General features: G+C 48.3%; 2 protein-coding genes across 6 annotated transcripts in view; one reads left to right on the forward strand and one right to left on the reverse strand.

Annotated features, from left to right (window-relative positions):
- The window catches only part of LSP1 (lymphocyte specific protein 1), a 242,879-nt gene extending 232,800 nt beyond the window's left edge, over positions 1-10,079 (forward strand). For all 4 annotated transcript variants that reach the window (XM_069223171.1, XM_069223173.1, XM_069223170.1 and 1 more), the window contains one exon: positions 8,330-10,079. The gene's annotated coding sequence lies outside the window, so the exon portion shown is untranslated. The remainder of the gene's footprint in view (positions 1-8,329) is intronic.
- The window catches only part of PRR33 (proline rich 33), a 78,419-nt gene that overhangs the window by 6,488 nt on the left and 47,005 nt on the right, over positions 1-24,926 (reverse strand). The window lies entirely within an intron of this gene.

Here is a 24,926-nt window from a genome sequence, read left to right on the forward strand (position 1 = left end):
AAGGAACATCTATTCTGCCCAGAAGTTGACAACTATACAGAAACTTAAGAAAGATTCTAAGACGGCTAAGGTGTTGGGTGCATTATACACCACACCGACCAGAGGGATTTTTTGTAAGCCACAGTTTAGAGGTGGCTTCAAGCCATAAGCCACAGAAACATCAACTTCCCAGCAAAAACAGACCTCACAGTACTACACAAGAGGATCATTCAGAGGTTCCTATAGAGGATCCAACAATAGAGAAAGAGGCAAACCATCCACTTACAGAGGTTCCTCTACCTCAACTAAACAGTGAGTTACCATTCCCACACTGCACACATCTCCTGTAGGAGGAAGACTGGTAAATTCCTATCCACAAAGGCACAACATCACTACAGACCAGTGGGTTCTGTCCATTATCCAAAATGGTTGTTGTCTGGAACTCATTTCCACTCCACCAAACATTCCCCCTCGTTCACACGGACTCTTTCAGGACCATCTCATTATACTGAAAGAGGAGGTACAATCACTGCTACTCAAAAGAGCCATAGAGATATTACCTATATCCCAACAGGAATCAGGAGTAGGTTCACTATACTTTCTGATATAAAAGAAAGACAGCACATTAAGACCAATTCTCGGTCTCAAGCCTCTTAATCTATACATCCTTTCAGAACACTTTCATATGGTCACTCTACAAGATGACATTCCCCTAGTACAAAAAGGGGATTACTTGACAGCATTAGACCTCAAGGATGCCTATTTCCTCATTTCCATACATTTAGCACATCGCAAATACCTAAAGTTTGTCATTGCAGGAAAGCACTACCAATTCAATTTGGAGTAACAATAGCACCTTGGGTGTTCACCAAATGTTTAGCTGTAGTAGCAGTATTCCCATCATGTCTTCCCATTTCTAGACCACTGGCTCATAAAAGCCAGTACAATTCAAGTTTGTCATCAACACACTCAGTATACCATAGATCTCCTACACAGCTTGGGATTCAATTACCTCAAATCCCACCTGCAACAATCACAAATACAGCCGTATCTGACAGCAATTCTGAACACTCAGTCAGGGTTAGCATATCCAGACCCAGTAAGGAATCAAGTATTTCACAGTTTAATATCTCAACTACAACACAACCACACTTATACAGTTAAGTTAGAGATGAAACTCTTAGGGATGATGGCTTCATGTATAGCCGTAGTTCCACATGCAGGACTGCACATGCGGCCACTACAGCAGTGCTTTTCCCAATGGTAATCTCAGTCACAGGGCCAACTTCAGGATCAAGTGTTGTTGGACTGCCAGACCCGCCGCTCTGCAACGGTGGAATTACACCAACCTCTCAAAAGGACAGCCCTTTCAGAACCCTATGCCTCAGACCACTATCACAACAAATGCATCACAGATAGGTTGGGGAGCTCATCTTAACAACCTCACCATGAAAGGGGAATGGGACTCCAACTAACAGACTTATCATATAAATTACTTGGAATTACTAGCAGTATTCCTAGCACTGAAAGCTTTTGTGACACAAATTGTACACAAGCTGGTGTTAATACGTACACATAATATGACAGCAATATATTATCTGCAAAAACAGGGGTGGGGACACTCATCTCAATTGTCACTTTTAGCCCAGACAATTTGGAAGTGGGCAATTCACATTCAATTAGTGACAGAGTATCTCCCAGGGTTGGACATTCAACTAGCGGACCTGTAAAGCAGGGTTCAGCAACAAGTCCACGAATGGGAAATTCACCCACAAGTAATTAAAAAATACTTTCAAATGTGGGTAACCCCAGACATAGACCTTTTCGCCACAAAATAAAACTCAAAATGCCAGAGCTCTGCACCCAGGTACCCACACACCCAATCCAAGGGCAATGCTCCATGGATGAACTGGTCAGGGATATTTGCTTATGATTTTCCCCCTCTCCCACTCATTCTATTTCTGATAATAAAGATAAAACAAACCTCACTCACTGATTCTCATAGCTTTCACATGGGCACGTCAGTACTGGTACACAACACTATTGGATGTGTCTGTGGTACCACATCACAAACTGCCAAACAGACCAGATCTGTTGACTCAAAGGAGAGGCCAAATCACACACCCAATCTTGCGATAAGGCTCCTGGTGTCATAGAGTTTGGTTACCTACAGCATCCACCTGAATGTATGGATATTCTAAAGGAAGCACACAAACGTACAACTAGAGAATGTTATGCTGCTAAATGGAAACATTTTGTGTATTATTGTCAACCCAAAAATATTTTGTCCACTTAAGGCTTCAGTACAAGATATTGTCTGCTATTTGTTACACTCACAAAAAGCAAATCTGGCATACTCCTCTATTAGGCTTCATTTAGCAGTTATAGCTACTTACCTTCAAAACAGACAACATATTTCCCTGTTTAGAATTCCTGATATAAAAGCTTTTATGGAGGGCCTTAAGAGAATCATTCCACCTAGAGTTCCTCCAGCTTCTGCATGGAATCTTAACATTGTACTCACAAGACTTATGGGCCCACCATTTGAACCCATGCATTCTTGTATGCTACAGTTTCTCTCATGAAAGGTTGCCTTCTTAGTGGCAATAACTTCTTTAGGATGAGCTAGGGAGAATCAAGCTTTTGCTTTAAAATTACTTTTTTTAAAAATCCATAATGACAAATTAGTTCTTAGAACAAATCCAAAATTCCCACCGGAGGTAATTTCTTCTTTCCCTATAAGTCAGTGGAATTGCCAGTCTTCTTTCCACAGCCAGATTCAGTTGCTGAAAGATCTCTACACACACCTTGGTGTTAAGAGCTCTCGTATAAAACATAGAAAGAACAAAACATTTTAGAATATCAAAACAACTCTTTGTAGCATTGTCAAAGTCACAAAGGTAATCCTATTTCAAAAAATGGATCAGCCAGATGGAAAGTGAAGTGTATTCAAACTTACTATCTTAAGAGTAAAGACAACTACCAGTAGCTCCTAAACCACATTCCACTAGGAAAAAAGGAGCTTCAATGGCATTCTTAGGGAACATAGCAATAGCATATATGTAAAGCTGCTACATTGTCTACACACACACAATTGCTAAACACTACTTTGTAGATGTGTTAGCTCGCCAACAAGCAAATTTGGATAGGCAGTACTTTAGGACATTATTTCAAGCTACTCCAACTCCTACAGGCTGACCACCACTTACTTTGGAGGGGACTGCTTTACAGTCTGTGCAAAGCATGTGCGTCTACAGCTACACATGCCGTTGAATGGAAAATGCTACTTACCCAGTAGACATCTGTTCGTGGCATATAGTGCTCTAGATTCACATGCACCCTCCCTCCTCCCCGAGAGCCTGGCCATTGCAGTACAATATATTGTAAATATGTATATTCATTGCATGGACATCTCATTTCTTTACTATCTATCTACATATATATGTACAAACTCTTTACGTCACCCGCCTGCGGGAAAACAATTTAACAAAGGAATATATGCCCATGTGCAGTATCATTGAGAAGAGGAGTCGCTCGATCTCTCGACTCGAAAAACTTCCTAGAAGAAAAACAACTTGTAATACTCCGAGCACAACACTTCATGGCGGACTTATGCAAAGCATGTGAATCTACAGCACTATATGCCACGAACAGATGTCTACTGGGTAAATAACATTTTCCTTCTCCTTGTTAAGCCTTACCTGATGAGGTGCAGCACCATTCTGATGCATTCACAGGCCTACCACTAATGGTAAATCTGGGAATGTACCAAAATCCATGGGTGGATGCATGGGAACACCCCTGCTTCATAGTAACGCGAGGCAGCGATTTACACTGCCTTGCTTTACTCTAGATTTTTCAAGCCATGCATGACCACTTTGGGTGGCCTCGTGTGGCTTGATAAATCTCACTTAGGTTTTGCGCCACCCTTGCGCCCCCTTACATGGCACAAGGGTGACGCAAAACCTTGATAAATATGGCCCTGAGTCTGGGTGGCCATGGAGCAGGGTATTGCTACTATCCAGATGAAAAAGTGCAAGAGCTTGAACAGCAGTTATGAAGTCGCTTTCTGGGAGGAACAATTTCACTTTCTTAAGTAGAGAGTGCTGGCATCTGGCCATTTGATTTGCTTATCTCCCCTCTTGAGTGGCCCTGCCCCAAGGACACCCCATCCTGCTCCCTGCTGTAAAACATGTGCACCCAAATGCAGCTGATAATTCCCTGCCTTCCTAGCTCCGAATTAAGTGGACTGCTGACCGATGTAAACGGTGGGTCGAGATCATCGGGTGCACTTGCAGCTTTTCCTAGAATGCTGGCTGGAATGGCAGAGTCAGCTTGCTCTGAGGCACTTGGGACCTGGCTATCGAGTGTCCCCTTGGCAGGAAACATGGTCTTACTATGTATCCGATGGGAAATGGAATGTTTTAGTTAACTGGATGCATCAAATCCCTCCACTGTATAATGATAAATGCTGAGAATATCAGACTAACCGTCTTCTCTCACTCGGTTCATGGCTGCCCCTGGTTGGCCCTTTCTGGTCTGGACTTGAGTTAGATGCTCCAAACTTTTATCTGCAAGAACATCCCCCAAACACACATTTGAAGCAAGGTTAAAATATGGTCCTCACTATGCAAATGGAAAGTCACACTATCAGGCAGTTGGTATGCTAGTCGCCAGGTAGAACAAAAAAAAATCACCTATCAATCCCAGCTGGGCCTCAATTGCAAGGGAGGATGCCCTATGCTAACCGGGCCCAGTCCTTCCAGCAGAAAATGCTGATGTGCCTTTGAAGCTGCTGCCTCTGGGGAACAAGCGAACCTTCGGTGTTTGGGGGGGCCTTTGAGAGCCAATATCACCCAAATGAACGAAGTCACAAAGGACATCTTCCTTGAGGGCGGCACCAGCTATCCCTCACCACCCCGCTTTGGACAAAAAACGACTCAAAATGGCTTGATTATCAGATAACAGACTACTCTTTTCCCTAAGCATAGCAGGATTACTTTATATAACCCATCTATGTGCAGGTATTTTTCACCTGGCAGAACAATGGGCAATACATGTTACCTAATAAGGGTCGAGATTGGATGTGGAGGTTGGTTATCTCCCAGTACATCTCTTTCTGGTTATTCCTAAAGAACAGGGATGTGAGTGTCATAGTTTGGACTCTTGCTCTGGGCAAGACTGCTGGTTAAAGGATGACAGTACTTTTGTTTGTAGGCGGCTATGCCTATCCTACAACAAATCGCAACTGTTGTCCCAACCTTACCGGCTCACTAGCAGCACCTCACCAGAAACACAATAGTAAAAGGTGATTTGTGGCAGCCTTTACGCATGGACTCAAGAATAAGACCTCTCAGGGAGTGTTGTAGTTAAACGGAGATTACCCCTTTATCACAGATATATTGTATCTCATAAAAACACAGGTAATGACAAAGATGCAGTAAAGTTTCAATAGTTTTTATTTAACATAACTGCAATTTGCGATAAGTTGCATGGGCTGCAATCATTAGGATAATGAATAATGCAAGGAACAGAATTGTGAAGACGAGAGTCATTATTACAAAGACCCCCACCATCTTGCAATGCATAAGAAAGACATACAAGATATAATATGCCCTAATACCCTAATGTGATAGGCCTAACCTCCTACCTAAAGGAGAGCTGGGTTTGCTAAACCTAATCTGACAATGCCATGTCCATGAGAGGATCCCCCAACCCTCGTTACCTTGGAATGAGGTCTCTATCTCAGACTCCGCAGGGACACGAAGACTGGGTCAGCGTCAAGACGATGTGCAGCATCGATATCAGCGATGGTGGCGATGCCCTCCGGTCGGAATCGCTCTGATTATCTGTCTAAAGTGCGATGTATTTATACAGATCTACAAGGACCCCTGACGTAGGTGTGTTCCCAAACAATAGATAACAGACATGCTTGGGACGGCAATTAATATAAACAATCCCTCAAAAGTATAGAGAGGGAAAATCCCTAAGTGTGAACACCTACTATTTGTTTGTCTTTGGTGCTTGATCTTGACGCCTTAGCGCGGTGACACTGATAATGTAACTCATAACAAGTGGCCTAACTATAAACAAGGCAGCCATCTTAGAAGAATTAAATAATTAAATGGGCTAAGACCGAGCAAGCTAAATAGGTTAAAAGTCACTAGGTGAAGGGGGCACGAGTCTGCACGCTAAAGGCTAAGTTAACTCCTGTTTTCCCATTAAAACGAACTAGGATTCACTACAGGAGATTGTACAGAAATATGAAGGAAGGGTGGAAAATAAAAAGGAGACGTATAGGAGGGATGCAGGAATGTAAAAAAAAAGCTGGAAGGGAGTGTGGTGCTGAGGTGCCCTGGGGAGAACGATGTACGTACATTTTAGTGGTTCTCTTGTTATCCACTTTTTGGCTGGTCCTTGTGAGTGAAGCGTCTCTAGTAGAGGTTTGTCAGGAAGGCAGAGTAAGTTCACAGCTAGGTTCTCATTGAAAGAGAACGTGGGGGAGTCGCAAGTATTGGGGGCATGGAGAACCTCTGAGACTCTGCTGCAGAACCTGCTGCTCCAGGTGTCAGGCAGAACGCAGACAGGCTGTAGCGAACGTGATAGTTCTGACTTGGGCCTGTGTGTGTTAACCAAGACTCGAAGCATTCCTGTACAAGTCATGAACAAAGTACACGCTCTGTCAGGTTACCCTTCCCAACAGGAAGCCCTTCCTCTTAAGACATGTAGGGCCACAAAGTGAAGAGTAGGACATAATACGTGTTGCTGTCCAAAATGACTTTATTTTTTCTGCCTAGAAACACCCCCCAATTAAGGATCCACCTATTTAAGAGGCTTGCGTTGTCAGGCCTAGGCAGATGAATGCTTCACCACACAGCAAAGATGGTAGCAAGTCAGTAACTCGAAGTTGGTTTCCAGACCAGAAGAGTGAGTTTCCCTTTTATGTGACCGAGCGCTGGGCATAATCTCTCAAATGAATTAGGCTCGCTGAGGCCCATTTCCTACACTGCTTTTTATTTTGGAAAGCTCTGACCCATCAGCTGAGTCCCGAGCCCTCTTCTTGCTTACTCCCTCAGTACACACCAACATTCGTTTTATGGTACTGTGTCGATACCAGAAGACCAGCCCTCTTGTAGGAAGGTATCCAGGTCCCCCCGTTGTATTCCAACCCAGTTTTGCACATTGTACACAGTACCTATGTTTTTTAGGTACATGGATGTGTTGTCAATGCTTTACAGTGGAGGAAGCCATCAGCTCTCAGTGACTTTGCTATTTTCAGTTGAAAGTGAAAAGACTTTTGCCCATATATACAAAGAAACCCATTAGCGAATCCTAAATTGCGAGTCATAAGAAATTGCAAATGGGAATGAACAAAAATTACCATGTCCTAACAGTGATTCCTACAGAGTGGAATCGCTGTTAAAAAATCGCAATTTAGGAAATGCAAAACCTTCCCTAACTATGGGACTAAGCCCCCTCCTTAAATCAAAGAGGCAAGTGCATGCTTCAAGGCATTGCAAAAAGTGCAATTTGCAAAATGCACATGGTTACCTTCAGATTGGATTCAATGGCATTTAGGAAATGCTTTGTACATGTGCTTAGGAAATCGCAAATAGGAAATCCGTTTTGCGATTTCCTATTTTGGTAATCGCAAATTGCGATTACTGTGGGGTAGAAATCGCAATTTGCGATGCCACAGAGCTCTTTGTACATGGGAAAAGGCTGTATTGCACTTCTTAACAGCCCAAAATTGCGATCCGGCCCACTACGAAAAGCAAAATATATTTTTAAAGGCCTAGGACCTTTCTGCAGTGGCAGAGTGTGTGCACTTCTTAAGGGAGGTGAAATACTTTCAACCAGAGCAGATGTGAAGTATAAAACATGCTTTTTTGGGATAGGGGTGTATGCACATCGAGTTTTCTATTTCAAGCACTGGCTATAGTGTAATTACTGTTGTTGTGCCTGTTAGGCCTGTCAGGGTGAGACATCTGTGTGTGCTGAGCACTGCTCGCATCTCTTGAAGTAATGGCAAGGCTATAGTGATGTCCCCGACCACCTTTAAGGGCAATTACTTGTCTGGGAGGAAAGGTGAGAAAAAGGCAGAGAGGGGGAAAGTGATAAAAAAAATATCTGATCCCACCAAGTAAGCTATCACAGGAAGTAAAGTGCCACTAGTAACAGCTGATCTAACAAAGGAATCATGTTGCTCATTGCCTCTAGACATCGAAAATTCCCTGGCTCTCAGTGCCTCCCACCCTTATGTTTTCACACTTGCGTTTGTTCTCAGAGCTGTGCATGGTGTCAAGTCACTAAGGAACAGGTGTATTCACTTTTCATCTTTCTTTCCCAGCTTCCAGGGTCACAACTGGACATTGCAAAGGATGACTTCCACGTCGCCTGCATGATGACCTCTGCCTAATCTGTTTGGTGACCGGTGCCTCATCTGTACAATGACGCCTGCCTGGCCTCTGCAAGGACTCTCACCATGCCTGTATGATGTCCTCTTCTGGTTGATGCCGCCCGCTTCCCCTTTGCATAGACCGTGGTCTTTCTAGTATGATGGTCTCTGCTTCACCTGAATCATGGTCGCCATGCTGGAATTTTAAGTCCACTCCACTTGCACAATTTACCTCTGCTTTGCTTACATGATGACCGTTGCCTTGTGTTGGTGGTCACCTCAGACCTGCTTGCACAATAATCTCTGCCTTACACACACAAAGGCCTCAATCGCTTATGTGCGATGCCATCACTCCAAGGATTGCACCTTCTGCTATGACTTTTCTCACCATAGACTGCTCTAAAGCTGCTTATTTTTGTATGACCTGCAGATGACTAGGCCCCACTACCACCTTCCTTACCACGTCTGCTTGAAATGCCATCCTTGACAGCTGAGCTGTGCTTGCATTTCATGGATGGTTGTCACATTCTGAGCTTCCACCACCCAGTGTCCATGGGCATGCATAAGTGAGGTACTAGACCAGTCTAACCACCGTCCAGAGCATTTCCCAAACATGCCTCATCCTTTGCTCTTAAGCAATTTTGTCACATAGAATAATAACGTGTTCAGGCTCCTGTAAAATATTTTTGTAAGGCTTGCAATGGGAACCTAGACTTTATGGGTCTTTTCACAGACTCCGAACCTGAAAGCAGAGATATTCGAGTGAGGCTCTTCATCCAGGAGCTGTATCCACAGTTCATTCGAGGGGCAATACAACTCAAGGGTTGAGCTTGTCCTTTCCAGGAACAACATGAATCCAGTTTAGACTGCTCTGTTTAGATGAGTTTCATGAACATTTCTTTCCAGGGGCACATCCATCCACTTCAGGTTATTGTCCTGGCAAAGCCCTCTAACCCATCTCATGACACAGCAGTACAGATATAAACAGGCATGAAACATTCCCTGCATGGCCACAATACAACCCCTTTTAGGTCTTAAATTGTCTAAATTGTATATCCAATAGGTCTATGTTGGCCCGTATTTGACGGTCCGTGTGCCAGCAATAGTGTTCCTATGATGCCATTTAAAGTCATGTCCTTCTGTTCTATTGGTACATGGTGCAGTCACCGTGAATGTGAAGATTCTAGCTTCCAAGTGGTTTCAAACCAACACTGGGGCAGTGGGTTTCTTTTACCTATGGGCAGCGTACAAAGCCCTTTCCTGCTAGCAGTTCATGGGATTAGGTACTTGTGCTCAAGTGTTTGGGACAGACAGTAGCTTTGCTCACTGGAATTGGCATAATGATACTGTGGCCATATGACCACACTGCATGTTTCCATCCTTTCAGTGGAACAGGTATTATGTGTCAGATGTGGTGTTATAATCAGTCACCTCATCTTTTACTGCAGAACCACAAACATTATACCTAAATACACAGATTTAGAATCTTTACTGGGTCTGCTGTTTGCTTTTGGCCATTTATATTCCCATTAATGCTCAGACATGCCCCTAACTCCTCGCGAGGCAGTGTTCCCCCTCCCCTCCCCCCCATGTCCTGCCAGCTGACTGCCTATACTTTTTACTTGACTGTGCCTAGTGTACTTTGTTTTTGTATATGCGTTTATTACAAAACAAATAAAGTTTTGGGAATGTTTTCTCTTAACTTTTTTGATTAACGCCTCATTCTTTTTTTCCTTGGGGTAGATGTGGTTGGGAAAGTAAGGAACTGTTTTCTGAATTCTACCGTGGCAGGGTGTGACAGGCTGTCAATAAAGAGATCTTTTACGGGTATAAATAACATACGTCACATGAAATTATTTTTTCTCAGTCTAGGACTTCACGAAAGGGATGTCAAAACTGTGGTGAGGTGTAACCTGCAAAAGTGCTTTATATTGACAATGTTTGTATAGGACCAGCTGAGATTATGCTCACACTGCATCACTCTAAAGACGTTTGATATCGTAAGTTGCTTAATCTATTTTCAGCCAGTTTAATGTTCACCCCTCTCCATTTATAGGTTGCCCTTCTTTGGCTACCCTTGCTCACCATGTGCTCAGTAAATATAGAACTTTAATATCTCTACTCTAAGTTCCTGTATTTCTTCAGGCATGCACAGGGCAGAGGTCTTCACTCCCTAGCCGACATGTCACTACGCTGGCAAGTCGAACCTCCAATTATTTACTAATTAAAAAACTCACTATTAACAAAATCACATGCACGCCTTTGGTGGGGTTAGCCCTTAAAATGTCTGTCTCTATAATATATTCTTAACTAACCACTAATGTAAGTGCATAGTCTAGATGTATTACTGGAAATACTTGGCACCAAGACTGCTCCCTAAAAATACAGTATGATATGAAATATTTGCATATGCATAGGATATCTTTTCGAGTCTGGCTGAGCAGAATTACCACATGGAATTCCGTTCTGCCTGATTCCACGTGGGTTGGTTTTGCCACATTGAGTCTCTCCTAGATTCACATGTTGCGCCTAATATCGTCATCTACTGGTTGGGTCTGGAAGTGATATAGTATTAAAAACATTTTTCTGTCTTTGGTGGGTGTCCACATAAGCTGGGTCTATGACGTCGACCATAAGCCCCCAATACCCCAGTATATGAACACTACTGTAGAGTCTGTTTTCCGCCATTGGGTTCGGAGCTGTACTGAGGGATCCACACCTGGTTTTACCGAGTATGGAAAACCATACCAGATTTTTCAGGCTGGTATTCCTGCCGTACAAATCACATGAGGCTTTGGCTGCAGCCTCAGCCAAGCCTCGTACTGATTTTTTTTCTCCTAGCATGAGAGTAGCATACACTGCTCCACCTGCTCTAAAAAACGTCCTCTTTCCTCCGTTGCAACCTCCTCTCTCACACCTCTCCTGCAGGCCAGCGCATACATCTACCACCGGCACACCAATTGTTGTTTTCTCAACTAAGACTCACCTTGTTATACTGTTAGTTCCCATATTTCACCTACATTACATTATTTTCTTACGGGTACCTCTGAATGCAGATTCCTTTCCTTTTGTATTTCTACCAGTAGCTTTTCCGAAAATTGCTCTTGCGCACCATCATGAGACTCCATGGCAGCCTCCTTCTGCCTCTGGATACAAGGGTACAGAACCTTATTTAGTGGCCACTGTTGCAAACTCACATGTAATGGTGTGCTAGGGAAGGCCATTAGCGAGTGGGAGATGAAGCTTTACGTCCTTGACCATAAGTAACAAAACTGGTCACGCTCCAAATCTTGGGCCCGTTCCCACTCCAAATTCTGGTTCCAATCCAAGTCTTCATCTTCGCATAAGTCTAAGACGAAGTCCAAGGACAAATGTTGGTGCAAACACAAGAAGCCCAGACGAGAGTCCCCATCCATCACTGACACTCCAGGTAGAAATGGTGCACTCGGACCCCTAGATGTTTAATTCCAAACACTATTCCGCAGCTGGAGCTGGTGCGGCACAAGTTTCATGGGCCATCCGCAACTCCACAACTGGTAGAAACCTTCATACAGCCAATGCTGCCCCACTTCTGGAATATTCTGGGTGCTCCTGTAGCACCTTTTGGACCCAAGACATCAGCCAGGGCTCTCAGTTGGACTTCTTGCAGCAGGGACTTTCCTGGCACTGACTTACCCAGTTCTACCTCTGTCTGGCAACCTGCTGGTGCCTGGCCATGCTGCCACTACCTTGCTGAAGGCCACATCAGTTCTGATAGGGCACAGTTTTGCTCCAGCTTCAGGGACATTGGTGTGGGATCCAACCCAGATGCCGATTTCTGGTTCAGAGCAGAGTTCTGACAGGTCTCAGCTAATGCCTTGCAATTAGACTACAAAGTTTTCTCAGCCAGTACCTAAAGCACCTTGAGGCTTTGTTGGACTCCAACTCAGATTTACAGAAGATTCATGATGCTTCATATCGCAAGGGTAATGAGAAAGGGTCTGAGAATATTCCCCATCACTATACAGATGATGGACTTTATAGAGACTGTAGGAAAGAACCCTCTTTCTTGGCATGGTTACCCCCATTTTCTGCCTGTTGTCAGTGTGTTTGACTGGGTCTTCTGGGATCCTGCTAATCAGGACCCCAGTAATTTTGCTCTCTCTTGTAAATTGTGGTTTTTCTTCCCACAATTGGCATACTGGTCCCCCCAGGTAAGTCCTTAGTATATGGTACCTAGGTACCCATGGCATTAAGGTTCCATGGGATCCCTATGGGCTACAGCAGTTATTCTGCTACCCATAGGGAACCCATGCAAAGGGTTCTGCAGGCCTGCCTTTGCAGTCTGAGTGAACCGGGTGCACACACCCGTTTTCACTATAGGTCACTGCACCAGGTCATTGTAAGTCACCTTTATGGTAGGCGCTCTCAGCCCAGAGGGCAGGGTACAGGTACCTGTGTGTGAGGGCACCCCTGCACTAGGAGAGGTACCCCCCACAACTACATATCCATTTTCCTTTCACTTTGTGAGTGTGGGGACACCATTTTACATGTGTACTGGACATAGGTCACTACCTATGTCCAGCTACATAATGGTAACTCTGAACCTAGGCATGTTTGATATCAAACGTGTCGTAATCATACCCCAATACTGTTGCAAGTATTGGAAGTATGATTCCATGCACTCTGGGGTTTCCTTAGAAGACCCTCTGCATTCTTACCACCAGTCTTACAGGGTTTTCCAGGCAGCACAACCTGCTGCCACCCCTCAGACAGGTTTCTGCCCTCCTGCTGCTTGAGCTAATCAAACCTAGGAAGGCAGAACAAATGATCTTCCTTTGGAAATAGGTGGGACTGGCTTGGGAGGGATAGTCTCCCCAAGCCGCTGTTTTGCTTTGAAAAGCATGTTTGGTGCCCTCTGTGCATAAACCAGTCCACACCGGTTCAGGGACCCCCAGTCCCTGCTCTGGCTCAAAAATGGACAATTGAAAGGGGAGTGACCACTCCCCAGTCGATCATCACCCCAGGGGTGGTGCTCAGAGCTACTCCAGAGGGTCCCTGGGTTCTGTCATCTTGTTTCCAAGGTTGGCAGGGTACGCTTGGAGCATCTGAGTGGCCAGGCCAGGCCAGGAAGGTGACATCACAGCCCCCTCCTGATAAGTGCTTACCTGGTTAGGTGACCAATCCCCCTTTCAGGGCTATTTAGGGTCTCTCTCTTGGAGGGGTCCTCAAATTCGGTGTGCAAGACTCCAGCAGGATTCCTCTGCAACCTCCACTTCAGCTTCTGGCCACTGGAACTTCAACTGGACCCCCCAGGAACTGACAACGCTGCAATCAATGAAGTAGACTCTTCTGCAACTTTGTTTCAACAGCTCCTTCCAACTTTGCAACATTTCTCCGGCAGTGCATCCTCAGAAGACAGCAACTCTTCAGCCTGCACAAGAAGAAGGAACGTCCCTTGGAGTGAAGGAGTCACTCCCCTGCAACCACAGGCAGCTACAGCAAACGATGACCGGCTGCGTGGATCTCCCCTTATCTTGAGCTGTGTGAATCCTGCATCACAGGTGGTGGTCCAGAGTAGTCCTCTCGGTCCTCTCTGCCAGCTGTACAACTTTCGTGGAAGTAAGCCCTTGCCTTCCCACGCAGGACAGTACCCCGTGCACCACATCTCTTGCAGCTGTCAAGATTTGGTTACATTTTCTCCAAGGGATCTTCAAGCGATGTGTAGCTCCAGCCCCCCGCACTCCTTTCTGCAAAGCACAGCCTCCTGCGTGGTTCTCCAGCAGCATGTGATCCTCTTTTATAGCATTGCATGGGCCTCTTCTGTCCCTCCTGTGTCCCCGTCCTGTGGGACTCCTGCTGGTGCTGCCTCTGCTCTTGTGGACTCTCTGTGATGCTGTGACTCTCCCTTCTGGGTTGAGTCCTCCTTTGACTTGCTGGTCCCCGGCAGCACTGCTTTTTCACTAACCGCAAGTTTGCCTTTGGCAAGGCTTGTTAGTGGAATTCCTGCCCCGACACCCATCTGCAATCTTCACTCTAGCATGGGACATCATCTGCATCCATCAGGAATTCTTCTCCGGCTCCAGGGCTTCAGTGCTGACCTGTTCTTCATCACTGTCAACAAACTCCTGCAATTACAGCTGTGTGGGTAGTAGCTCCTACTCCTCCTGGACTCCACTGTGACTCTTGGACTTGGTCCCCTCTCACCACAGGTCTTCTTCATTCAGGAATCCACTGCTGGTTTTCTTGCAGTCTTGTCTGGGTGTCTTCTTTATCTTCTTTCCTCCTTTTGGGTGGATTGGGGAAATTCCAGTGATTTACTCCTGCTTTCCTGGTTGCCAGGGGGTACCGTGTTACTTACCTCTGTGGTCTTCTGGTAGTCCCAGCACCCCTCTACACATCCTATTCACCTAAGTTGGGCTCCTGTGTCCACATTCCATTTTTTAGTATATGGTTTGTGCTCCCCCTAGGGTCACTATTGCTATTTTGCACTGTTTACTGGCCTTTTTTATGCCTATTTCTGATTACTAGTGTATATATTTAGTGTATTACTTACCTCCTATTGGGGGATTGCCCTTCGAGTATTTTGTGGTATTGTGTTCGAAAAATAATGTACCTTTAATTTTGTGCAACTGAGTGTTTTCTTTCATGTGTGAAAGTGCTGTGTGACTACAGCGGTATTGCATGAGCTTTGCATGTCTCCTAGATAAGCCTTGGCTTCTCATCCACAGCTTCCTATAGAGAGCCTGGCTTCTAGACACTGCCTACACTTCTCTATGAGGGGATACCTGGACCTGTTATGAGGTGTAAATACCTTGGGTACCCACCACAAACCAGGGCAGCTTCCTACAGAGACCTTCAGAATGCAAGAGGTCTTGATACCTATCAGAGATGGAATTGGACTCCCTACTGAAGCCTCCCTCAGAGGAAATTGCACCCATTGCTGCTGTAGTACAGAGGGTAGTAGTAGTGCTGCAACTTTAGTTTCCAAATGTAGAAACTCAGGGCCTGGCATATTCCATCATACATGTGGCAGATATCCCATTCCAGGTACTGCAAGTGCATTATAGCCTATGGCACAAGGTATAGTGATATCACCTATTAGGGATAATGCGCTTGAGCAGTGGCTCCATTATTGGGTTGTTTTTTTTTCCTGCCGTTGGGTTTGGACATGTTTCACCGAGCTCCAGGTCGATGCCTTGGTTGTGATCTTTGGGCCCACTGGGATCCTTTACTGCTATCAGTCTTGCGCAACTGTGTTCTCCTTGTTCAGTTCAACACGTTCCTCTACTCTGGTTCGATGATGTAGACTTCTTCAATGCCCCACTCGGGGCCTTGCCCCTCTGAGGCCCTTTTCCTGGCCGTTGAACACACAACAAATTCCCTGTGTGTAATGGAATAGACTCCATTCAGAAACTGCCCTCATTGTCACCACAAGTATCATGGGCAGACCTACACAAAATACGTAATCTTTGTCCGTGGAGCATGAAGAGTCCTCCTGTGCAGTTTACCTCCCTTTCCATAGCAGAAAGGCACTCTGCTACTGTTGAGACCAGTGACTTGCACCCACTTATATGGGGCAACGTCAAGGTGATGACACTCCAGATCTGTTCAGCTAACAGGACGTCGAAGCCGATCCCCAAAAGGGGACATCTGCCAGTGGGGGCACAGTTCTTCTCACCTGAGGTCAGCTCTGACTCCAATGCAGAGGTTGGTGAACAGTCATATGCATAAGGTGACCAACTTAAGACGGCTGCTATGAATACAGCCTCCCTCCCTCTCTGTCAACCTCAGCACCGAACGGAGGCCCAGCACCGTCTTCGAGGGGGTCAGGCATCGAACCTCAAAACCAGATACCAGGCTTTCCGGTCAACCACTGCCTCAAGGCCATGATCTTGAGTTTATTCATTCTATCTTTCTTTTCTTGGGTCTAAATCTCTTCCCACGAGCACCCCCTTCTTTTTAGCACTTTTTCTTTACTTCTTTGGAGCAACTGTATATACTTGAAATGTATTTATATTGATTTTCAAAATAGAGAATGCTTTACATATATATGTGTTTCTCTTGTGTGTGATGATTGATTTGATTATTGAAGGAAGATGTTCTCTCCTGTTGGGGTAAAGGATTTTTATCCTTTCTCCGGAATTGAAGGAATAATTACCTCAAAACATACTTTCTAAGTATTTTCCCATTTGACCATTGTTTTTTATCAAGACCATGGTCAACGTTGAGCCAGCTCCCAGCGCCAAAGTAAATCCTAGAGCCCTGCCTCCCAGTGCCGACCGCACCCTTAGCGGCAGCATCAAAAATTAATGAGAAGCCCTCATCGGATCCAAAGCCTTTGGTGCCAGCAACACCCACACACTCTTCGGTGCCAAACCATTTGGCATCCAGGGCACCATCTTCCTTCAGCAGGTACAACCTATCTTCAAGCGGCTGCAGGAGTAACCCGATACCCAGCAAAAGCGGATCCATATCCACTATGAAACTGGTCAGGTCCTTGCTCACCAACCATCTAAGGCCATGGACTCCGTCCCTCTGAAGTGGAAATGCACCTTTGAGGAAGCCCTCGACCTGCACCCAGATACTGTACCTAAGATGAAGTAGCAACATGACAAAGCTCCAAGCCCATCAGCTTTGCCTTGTCCTCTCCATCTGTCTCCTCCTCCTTCTGTGCCTATCCTCCCTCCTGACCACTGGGACTATTACAACATTCAGCCCCCAGGAGATAAATACCCTTATCTGTATCTTGCATAACCATCTCAAATCAAATCATTGACATTTATAAAGCGCGCTACTCACCCGTGCGGGTCTCAAGGCGCTAGGGGAAAAAGGGGGGGTTATCGCTGTTCGAACAGCCAGGTCTTTAGGAGTCTCCGGAAAGCGGAGTGGTCCTGGGTGGTCCTGAGGCTGGTGGGGAGGGAGTTCCAGGTCTTGGCCGCCAGGAAGGAGAAAGATCTCCCACCCGCCGTGGAGCGGCGGATGCGAGGGACAGCAGCGAGTGCGAGGCCAGATGAGGCGGGTGGGAACGTAGAAGCTGAGGCGTCTGTTGAGGTATTCCGGTCCCTTGTCGTAGAGGGCTTTGTGTGCGTGGGTGAGAAGTCGGAAGGTGATCCTTTTGCTGACAGGGAGCCAATGCAGGTGTCTCAGGTGTGCGGAGATGTGGCTGCTGCGGGGTATGTCGAGGATGAGGCGGGCCGAGGCGTTTTGAATGCGTTGCAGGCGATTTTGGAGTTTGGCTGTGGTCCCGGCGTAGAGGGTGTTGCCGTAGTCCAGGCGGCTCGTGACGAGGGCGTGGGTCACGTTTTTTCTGGTGTCGGCGGGGATCCAGCGGAAGATCTTGCGGAGCATGCGGAGGGTGAGGAAGCAGGCGGAGGACACGGCGTTGACTTGCTTGGTCATGGTGAGAAGAGGGTCCAAGATGAAGCCGAGGTTGCGGGCGTGGTCTGTGGGGGTCGGTGCGGTGCCGAGGGCCGTGGGCCACCAGGAGTCGTCCCAGGCGGACGGGGTGTTGCCGAGGATGAGGACTTCCGTTTTTTCAGAGTTCAGCTTTAGGCGGCTGAGCCTCATCCAATCTGCGACGTCCTTCATACCCTCTTGTAGGTTGGTCTTGGCGCTGGCGGGGTCCTTGGTGAGGGAGAGTATAAGTTGGGTGTCGTCGGCGTAGGAGGTGATGATGATGTCGTGCTTGCGTACGATGTTGGCGAGGGGGCTCATGTAGACATTGAAGAGTGTCGGGCTGAGTGATGAGCCTTGGGGTACGCCGCAGATGATCTCGGTGGGTTCTGAGCGAAACGGAGGGAGGTAAACTCTTTGGCCTTGGATCCCGGTGGAGCGGAGGCGGGTGATTAGGGTGTGGTGACAGACGGTGTCAAAGGCAGCCGAGAGGTCGAGCAGAATGAGGGCGACTGTTTCACCGTTGTCCATCAGGGTTCTGATGTCGTCAGTGACTGAGATGAGGGCGGTTTCAGTGCTGTGGTTGGTTCGGAATCCGGTTTGTGAGGGGTCGAGCAGGTTGTTGTCTTCCAGGAAGGTGGTCAGCTGTTTGTTGACGGTCTTCTCTATTACTTTGGCTGGGAAAGGCAGAAGAGAGATGGGGCGGAAGTTTTTTAGGTCGCTCGGGTCAGCCGTAGGTTTCTTTAGTAGGGCGTTGACTTCGGCGTGTTTCCAGCATTCGGGGAAGGTAGCAGAAGAAAAAGAAGAGTTGATGACGGTCTGGAGGTGCGGGGCGATGATGTCGTCGGCTTTGTTAAAGATGAAGTGCGGGCAGGGGTCCGAAGGGGTGCCGGAGTGGATAGAGTTCATGATGGATTTGGTTTCTTCCGTGTTGATGTGGGACCAGTTGTTGAGGGTGATGGCCGTGGATGCCGGTTCGGTGGTGTATGGTTGGGTCTGGTGTCCGAAGCTGTCATGGAGGTCGCTAATCTTGCGATGGAAGAAAGTGGCGAGGGATTCGCACAGATCCTGTGAGGGCGTGACGGCGTTGGCGCTGGGGTTGGAGAACTCCTTGACGATGCTGAAGAGTTCTCTGCTGTTGTGTCTGTTTTTGTCCAGTCTGTCGGTGAAAAAGTTCCTTTTGGCAGCGCGGATCAGGTGGTGGTGTTCGCGGGTAGCGTTCTTGAGGGCGGTCATGTTGTAAGCGGTGCGGTCCTTGCGCCAGGCTTTCTCAAGGGCGCAACAAGTTTTCTTTGAGGGTGTCCGAGAACCAGAGAGGTTTTTTGGTGTTGGTCTGTCGATGCGTGCGTTTGAGGGGAGCAAGGATGTCTGCGCAGTTGGAGATCCAGTTTGTGAGGTTGAGGGCTGCGTCGTTGGGGTCGGTGGTGAGGGTGGGTTGGTTGGCGGCGAGTGCGGAGAAGAGTTGCTCTTCGGGGATCTTGTTCCACTGTCGACGAGGGATGGGTTGGGTGCGGAGGTGGCGGGTCTCGCGTCGGAATGTGAAGTGGACGCAGCTGTGGTCGGTCCAGTGTAGGGCGGAGGCGTGGCTGAAGAAGACGTGTTTGCTGGCGGAGAAGATGGGGTCAAGCGTGTGTCCGGCGATGTGGGTGGCGGTGTTCACCAGTTGTTTGAGGCCGAGGTTGGCGAGGTTGTCGAGCAGGGTGGTGGTGTTGGGGTCATTGTTTTGTTCCAGATGGAAGTTGAGGTCACCTAGGAGGATGTAGTCTGGCGAGGCAAGGGCGTGCGGGGAGATGAAGTCGGCGATGGCGTCGCTGAAAGGGGCGCGTGGGCCGGGAGGACGGTAGACGAGGGATCCTCTGAGGGTGGTCCTCGGATCGGTGCGAATCTGAAAATGCAGGTGTTCAGCGGCGAGAGGGGTGTCTTCGGTGGAGGTGGTGACGCTGATGGAGTCTTTGAAGACGATGGCGATACCTCCTCCTACCTGGTTGGTGCGGTCTTTTCTGGAGATCTTGTAGCCTTCGGGGATGGCAGTGGCGATGTCAGGGGCCGAGGAGGCGTTCATCCAGGTCTCCGTGATGAAGGCGACGTCCGGTGCTATGGAGTCCAGGAGGTCCCAGAGTTCAATGGCGTGTTTGTGGACGGAGCGAGCGTTGACTAGGATGCACTTGAGGTGGTTGATGGCGCGTGGGCTTGTGGTCGTGGTTGTTGCGTGGTGGAAGGTGCGTTTGCAGGAGTTGCAGGCGAAGGGTCCATGGGTGCGTTTGGGGTGAGCTTGGAAGCAGGTGTTGGAGCGTCCTGGGTTGAGGGCGTGGAGGGTGGTGGGGTCGTAGCGGGTCAGCGGGGCTTGGGAGAGCTGGGGACCAGGGGTCGTGGCGCTGGGCGCGGGCCAGGCGCGGACGGAGGTAGGGTGGGGGGAGGGGTCAGGTGGGGGTGAATGGGAGCTGGGGGGCGGGGGCGTGCAGGAGGTCGCGGCAGGAAAGCGCGGGGGGGACAGGTAGAGTGAGAAGAGCTGGGGAGGGGGGTTTAAGGGTGGAGGGGGGTGAGTGTTAGGAGGTTTAGGAGATAAGGGAGAAAGATAGGAGTAGGGTTGAGAAGATAGGGGAGGGGGGGTTATAGAGGTGGGTGAGAGGTAGAGTGAGAGGATAGGAAGATAGGTAATAGAGGGGGTGAGGGAGGGGGGGAGAGATAGTGAAATAGATAGAGAAAATAGATAGGGAAATCGATAGATAGGGAAATAGATAGAGAGATAGGAAGATAGGAGGAGGTGGAGAGTGAGGGAGTTAGATAGTGGGATAGAGAGATAGGTAGATAGGAGGAGTGAGGGAGGTAGATAGTGAACGGGTTAGATAGGAGAGATAGAGAGGGGGATGCGAGTGGGGGAGGGGGATGAGGCAGGAGCAGGAGGGCAGGCGCGGGGAGAAGAGGACGGAGGAGGCAGAAGAGCCGAAGACAAGAAGAACAGAAGACAAGAAGAACAGAAGAACAGAAGACCAGAAGGAGAGAAGAAAGGAAGATCAGAAGACCGGAAGGAGAGAAGAAAGGAAGACCGGAAGAACACAGAAGAACATAGAAGAACACAGAAGAAGATACAGAAAAACGAAGAACAGAGGGCAGAAGACCACAGAAGAAGATGAGGAAGAAGAGAAGAAGAGTGAAGACGGGGGAAAGAAGAGTACAGAAGAAGATTACAGACGAGGAGCGAGGAGGAAGAACAGAAGAACAGAGAAGAAGAAAAGAAGAAAAGAAGCAGGAGCAGGAGAGAGGGTGAGTAGCGCGGGGCAGAGCGAGGGGCTGGGAGGGGGGGGTACTTACTGTGAGGTGGGTCTCAGGAACTCAGGAACCTGGAGGAGCTGCAGCGGCAGGGGGAGCGACCTACCCTTGGGTCAAGGGTCGCTACCACTGTCGCGCAGCGGCCGCCATATGAGGTAGGAGGGGGGGGAGGGGTCAGGTGGGGGCGAATGGGAGCTGGGGGGCAGGGGCGTGCAGGAGGTCGCGGCGGGAAAGCGTGAGGGAGGGGGGGACAGGTAGAGTGAGAAGAGCTGGGGGAGGGGTGTTTAAGGGTGGAGAGTGTTAGGAGGTTTAGGAGATAAGGGAGAAAGATAGGAGTAGGGTTGAGAAGATAGGGGAGGGGGGGTTGTAGAGGTGGGTGAGGGTGAGAGGTAGTGTGAGAGGATAGGAAGATAGGTAATAGAGGGGGTGAGGGAGGGGGGGAGATAGAGAAATAGATAGAGAAAATAGATAGGGAAATCGATAGATAGGGAAATAGATAGAGAGATAGGAAGATAGGAGGAGGTGGAGAGTGAGGGAGTTAGATAGTGGGATAGAGAGATAGGTAGATAGGAGGAGTGAGGGAGGTAGATAGTGAACGGGTTAGATAGGAGAGATAGAGGGGGGGATGCGAGTGGGGGAGGGGGATGAGGCAGGAGCAGGAGGGCAGGCGCGGGGAGAAGAGGACGGAGGAGGCAGAAGAGCCGAAGACAAGAAGAACAGAAGACAAGAAGAACAGAAGAACAGAAGACCGGAAGGAGAGAATAAAGGAAGATCAGAAGACCGGAAGGAGAGAAGAAAGGAAGACCGGAAGAACACAGAAGAACATAGAAGAACACAGAAGAACACAGAAGAAGATACAGAAAAACGAAGAACAGAGGGCAGAAGACCACAGAAGAAGATGAGGAAGAAGAGAAGAAGAGTGAAGACGGGGGAAAGAAGAGTACAGAAGAAGATTACAGACGAGGAGCGAGGAGGAAGAACAGAAGAACAGAGAAGAAGAAAAGAAGCAGGAGCAGGAGAGAGGGTGAGTAGCGCGGGGCAGAGCGAGGTGCTGGGAGGGGGGGGTACTTACTGTGAGGTGGGTCTCAGGAACTCAGGAACCTGGAGGAGCTGCAGCGGCAGGGGGAGCGACCTACCCTTGGGTCAAGGGTCGCTACCACTGTCGCGCAGCGGCCGCCATATGAGGTAGGAGGGGGGGGAGGGGTCAGGTGGGGGCGAATGGGAGCTGGGGGGTGGGGGCGTGCAGGAGGTCACGGCGGGAAAGCGCGAGGGAGGGGGGGAACAGGTAGAGTGAGAAGAGCTGGGGGAGGGGGGTTTAAGGGTGGAGGGGGGTGAGTGTTAGGAGGTTAAGGAGATAAGGGAGAAAGATAGGAGTAGGGTTGAGAAGATAGGGGAGGGGGGTTGTAGAGGTGGGTGAGGGTGAGAGGTAGAGTGAGAGGATAGGAAGATAGGTAATAGAAGGGGTGAGGGAGGGGGGGAGAGATAGAGAAATAGATAGAGAAAATAGATAGGGAAATCGATAGATAGGGAAGTAGATAGAGAGATAGGAAGATAGGAGGAGGTGGAGAGTGAGGGAGTTAGATAGTGGGATAGAGAGATAGAGAGATAGGTAGATAGGAGGAGTGAGGGAGGTAGATAGTGAACGGGTTAGATAGGAGAGATAGAGAGGGGGATGCGAGTGGGGGAGGGGGATGAGGCAGGAGCAGGAGGGCAGGCGCGGGGAGAAGAGGACGGAGGAGGCAGAAGAGCCGAAGACAAGAATAACAGAAGACAAGAAGAACAGAAGAACAGAAGGAGAGAAGAAAGGAAGATCAGAAGACCGGAAGGAGAGAAGAAAGGAAGACCGGAAGAACACAGAAGAACATAGAAGAACACAGAAGAACACAGAAGAAGATACAGAAAAACGAAGAACAGAGGGCAGAAGACCACAGAAGAAGATGAGGAAGAAGAGAAGAAGAGTGAAGACGGGGGAAAGAAGAGTACAGAAGAAGAGTACAGAAGAAGATTACAGACGAGGAGCGAGGAGGAAGAACAGAGAAGAAGAAAAGTAGCAGGAGCAGGAGAGAGGGTGAGTAGCGCGGGGCAGAGCGAGGGGCTGGGAGGGGGGGGGGTACTTACTGTGAGGTGGGTCTCAGGAACTCGGGAACCTGGAGGAGCTGCAGCGGCAGGGGGAGCGACCTACCCTTGGGTCCACCTCCTATAATGAGGTGCTCAACAGCCCATGCGCGCTCTATACTTTTGAAAGTGTAGCACGCGGTATCAACTCCAGTGTCCTCATGCCTCCAGCTTCAAGCTAGAAGTGCAGCAGCATCTGCTCAACCTGCTCTTCGATGGGGAGCACTTCTTTAGACCACAGGTTCACCGGATGCTGGAGAGTATAAAAAAGTGCACCAGTAGCACAAATGCCATGGTAGCTTTGCATACACCATCTCCCCCCCAAGGGCCCCCCCCCCCCGGCTCCTTTCGAAGATTTTAGTACCATGGAGACTCCAAGACTCCTTATCTCAAGGCATCAACTTCTTTCCAGAAGCAATAACCTCAGCAGACCCCTCCCTGGGACTAGGTCATAGAGGATCACAGAGTTCATAACTCCAAGGGCAGGGGCAAGTGTGATGCCACCAAAGGGTCCTCCCTCAGCCACGCATTGACTTGCTTGCCCTTCCCTCCTGGCCACATCACACCTGTCAGGGGACGACTCCAAGTTTATTTCCCATGGTGGGCAGAAATCAACCAGTCCCAGGGGTCCACAACATTATTCACAAGGGTTATTGTTTCGAGCTAACAGCCAGTCCCCCAAGCATTCCACCCTGCAAGCACACTATCTCCCTTCAACACAAACGCCTCCTTCAAGATGATGTAAAAACTCTCCTTTTAAAGGGAACTATAGAGGCCGTGCAGTTATACTAACAAGACAGGAGGGTATACTCCCTCTGCTTCCTCTTTCCCAAGAAGGATGGGTCCCTTAGGCCTGTACTTGAACTCAGGTCTCTCAACAACTACATCCTGGCAGAACACTTTCACATGGAACCACTCCAGGATGTCATCCCACAGCTGCAGCAAAATTACTTCATGATTGCCCTAGACCTGAAGGACACCTACTTGCACATCCTGGGAAGTGGTAAGCATTATCAGTTCAGTGTGCTGCTTTTTGGGGTCGCCACCACCACCACAACAGGGTTTACCAAATGTCTTGCAATGTGGTTGTGCACCTCAGGTGTGCCAGTGTCCATGGTTCCCTTACCTCAACGGCTGCCAGATCAACAGCGTAACCCAGCTCCAATGCTTAACCCACACCCAGGCCACCATAGACCTGTTTCATGGTCTAGGGTTCACCATCAATAACAAAAAATTCCACTTCCAGTCCCTATAGAGCCAGTCCTTTTTAGGGGTGGTCTTTTACTCAGTAGCAGGGAAACCCTTCCCCCAGTCCAGCAAGAGTTCAAGCCTCGTAGGCGCTGCTCCCTCCCTTTTAGCCAGATTGCCGGGTAACATAACAGTCATGCGCCTCCTCAGCCTGAAAGCCTCTGGTACTTCCATAGTCCCTCATGCCAGGTTACATATGCGCTTGTTGCAGTGGTGCCATGCAGCACAGTGTGGTCACAAGCAGAGAGTCTCTTGGACAATTTAGTGTTGATCAAGGGACACATACATTGCTCACTATGGTGGAGGAACACCAGAAAACTATTGCAGGGACAGCAATCACAACAAATGCTTCCCTCTTCGGCGGGGAGATACACTTGCACAAGCTCACTGTCCATTGTCTGTGAGCACCCCTCCAACAGAGTCCCTACATCTCCAACCTCGAGCTGTTGGCCATTCAGCTAGTGCTCAATACTTTCCTTTGTCACATTTCGAAAAAAGGTAGTCCTCATGTGCACTAACAACATGACCACCATGTACTATT

This window comes from Pleurodeles waltl, chromosome 3_1 (assembly GCF_031143425.1).
Source record: "Pleurodeles waltl isolate 20211129_DDA chromosome 3_1, aPleWal1.hap1.20221129, whole genome shotgun sequence".
NCBI lineage: Eukaryota > Metazoa > Chordata > Amphibia > Caudata > Salamandridae > Pleurodeles > Pleurodeles waltl.